This window comes from Hibiscus syriacus, unplaced genomic scaffold (assembly GCF_006381635.1).
Source record: "Hibiscus syriacus cultivar Baekdansim isolate YM2019G1 unplaced genomic scaffold, ASM638163v2 tig00117046_pilon, whole genome shotgun sequence".
Classification (NCBI taxonomy): Eukaryota; Viridiplantae; Streptophyta; class Magnoliopsida; order Malvales; family Malvaceae; genus Hibiscus; species Hibiscus syriacus.
The window spans coordinates 534,112-537,260 of NW_024063536.1; the positions used below are offsets into that span (position 1 = coordinate 534,112).

At 35.9% G+C, this 3,149-nt stretch overlaps 1 non-coding gene across 1 annotated transcript; it reads right to left on the reverse strand.

Annotated features, from left to right (window-relative positions):
- Nucleotides 1–681: 681 nt before the first annotated feature.
- LOC120197125 lies at nt 682–788 on the reverse strand. The gene has a single exon (XR_005523248.1). It is a non-coding gene; the product is annotated as a small nucleolar RNA R71 (small nucleolar RNA).
- Between the last annotated feature and the right edge of the window lie 2,361 nt (nt 789–3,149).

Here is a 3,149-nt window from a genome sequence, read left to right on the forward strand (position 1 = left end):
AGTTTTTGGCGTCGTTGTTAGGGAGCATCGATTTTACATGAGAGTTTATTTTATTATGTACTTATTTATTTATTTCGTTTTGTAGGTACTTATATTTTTAGTTATAGTGGTTTATGCCCCTATGTGACGACAATCTAGACCTATTTATCCGAAGATAGAAAGAACCTTTAGAAGACATAGAAGATAAGCTTCCAAAAATCAAGCATTTATGGATAGCAAGAAAACAATTCTGCTTCTACTGCAGCACGATGATGATGTTGAATTGTCGGTTGGCAATAGAGTTAAACAGTAGTAATTTTAAAATATGGATGGCCAACATCGACCTATTAGAGAGCACATGGTTTCCATACTCGATGATTGATATCCGAGCATAGTGAGACTAGTGATTAATGTTGTGAACTTCGAGTTGAATTCGATCATGTTTCAAATGTTGCAGTTAATAGGACAATGTGGTCTTTTCCTGAAGATCCTCGAGCACACTTGTAAGTATTTATGTATATATGTGATTCCTTTATTCAGCAAGGATTTCTATTGGAAGCATTAAATACGAAGTTATTCCCTTATTCGCTATAAGCCAATGATAGAGCTTGGTTGACATCACTTCCCCTTAGTTATATGACATCCTGGAACGAGCTAGCACATGAATTTCTGTTGCGATTCAATCCACCAAATATGAATGCAAAGCTGCGAAATGTCTTGACATCTTTCAAGCAACTAAAAGATGAAAGTTTGTATGAGGCATGGGAAAGATTCAAGGACTTGTTGCGGAAATGTCCAATGCACAGATTCTGACATTGGATGTAAATGGAAATGTTCTATAATGGGTTGAATATGCATACTCGAATGGTGGCTGATACTTCAGCAAACAAAGCATTATTGGATAAGACATATAATGAGGCAAATGATATTTTGGAAAGAATATCAAATAATGATTATAAATACCCCAACATGAGGAAGTGCTACAGCTGTGGATTATGTGCTTTCAATTTTATGGCTTCTTAAATTTCAGCATTGACAGACATGATTAAGAAGCTAAAACAGCCAGTAGGCATGTATGAAGTGAAGGCCGAAACTACTCTATCTTGTGTGTATTATGGTGAAAACCATAGCTATGAAAAATGCCCTCAAAATTCAGAGTTTATTTATTATATGAGAAACTATAGGAATGACAATTCCTATGGCAACACATATAATGCTAACTTCCGCAACCATCCCAACATATCTTGATAAAGTTAAAATATTACCAATCCATAACAACAACATTATAATATGTAGCAATACAATTAGTCACAGTATTAGAATTAGCAGCAAACGATGCCACATCCTCAGTTTCAGCATCAGGCTTCATAGCAACAACAAAGGCATAATTTTCAAGGGCAATCTTCGGTACAAACTATCAATCTTTCATCTCTTTAAGACTTAATGAAAGAGTATATGTCAACTCAATCAGCATCATTAAGAGCTTTAGAGAATTAAGTGGGCCAAATGACAAATACCCTGAGCAATAGACTGCAAAGAATGCTGCCCAGCGATACTGAAAATCCAAAGTGGCAAGGAAAAGAGCATTGCAAGGCCATTAGCACTAGAAGTGGCATCCGTATTGGAAAGCCAGTTGAGGAGCCCAAGAACAATAATGAAGGGTCTACCAAACATAACAAGGGTAAAAATAAGGAATTTGCTCTTGAGACGCTCGCTGCTAATAGCACAACAAGAGAAACATGAAAGTGTAGTAATCAACCATTACTACAGCAAACCCTACCAAACTACTAGATGTCTCTCCAGCACCAATGCAACAGACAAGGCCACCTCTATCATTCCCTCAACGATTCAATAAGGTAAATAGGGATAGATAATTCAAGGCATTCATGGATGTGCTTCGACAATTGACAATCAACATTCCATTGATAGAAGTTTTGGAGCAAAATACACACTACATTAAGGTTATGAGAGAAGTTCTCTCCAAGAAGAGAAAGCTTGGTGATTTTGAGACCGTTGCACTTACTGAAGGGTGTAGCGCCATTGTCACAAAAATTAAAAGATCCAAGGAGTTTTACTATTCCTTGCACTATTGACAATCACTACATAGGTAGGATTTATGTGACTTAGGCTCCAACATTAACTTAATGCACTTATCTATTTAGGAAACTTAATTCACTTTCATCCTAAAGGCAATATTGATAATGTGTTAGTATGAGTAGGCCAGTTTATCTGTCCAGTGGATTTCATTGTCTTGGATTACAAAGCCGATAAAATGGTGCCCATAATAATTGGGAGACTATTCCTTACTACTGGATGATCATTGATTGATGTTAAAAAAAATAAGAAATCATGTTGTGTTTTAATGACCAACAAATTACATTCAATGTGTTCAACACATTGCCATGTGATAAAGAAGATGGATGTCATGCTATTGATATTGTTAACGTAATAGTATAAGAACAATTAGATGAATGTGGGAGCATTGAAAAATTCTTTAATATTATTACAGCAAAAGAAGACTCAGACAAACCAGATGAGAAACAATTCTTCTACATTGATCCTGACATCAACAATAGTTTTGCACTATTAATGTCTACTACGAAGTCACAACATGAGCACCTGAGGAAAACTATAACTATTGGCATAGTGCAGAATGATACAATAGTAGTGAAAGAAACAAGGAAGATCTTGCACAACTTTGACAATGGAAGCTCGACCACGAAAATTCACCACATGAAGCCACAACATCTCTACGGTAGTAATAAAGAAGTGCAATTCATGACTGATTCCAGCAAGCAAGAGTTTTGATGTGAACAATTTTGCGATCCCACAAGCACAAAGGTCCTAGAGCATTGTGATGAGGCCATAACAACTATCGGTAAACATAAAGGAGAATCATTTTATTGGGATCCAGGATAATTTGCAACAAACTTTAATTTCACAATGTGAAATAATTTTTTTACTCGCTTTCAATAAGTCATTCATGACAATAGGTTATATTGTTATTTTTCTCTTGTCATTTCATTTTTTTTATCTTTTTCTGTGCATAATGCCACAACATTATCTGTTGCATAACTAGTTTTTTCTCGATGTTGTTGCCCAACAACTGTCACTATGTTGTATGAGTAATGTTATCCCGCCTACTAGTAGCACCAGCCCAAGGACGCCTA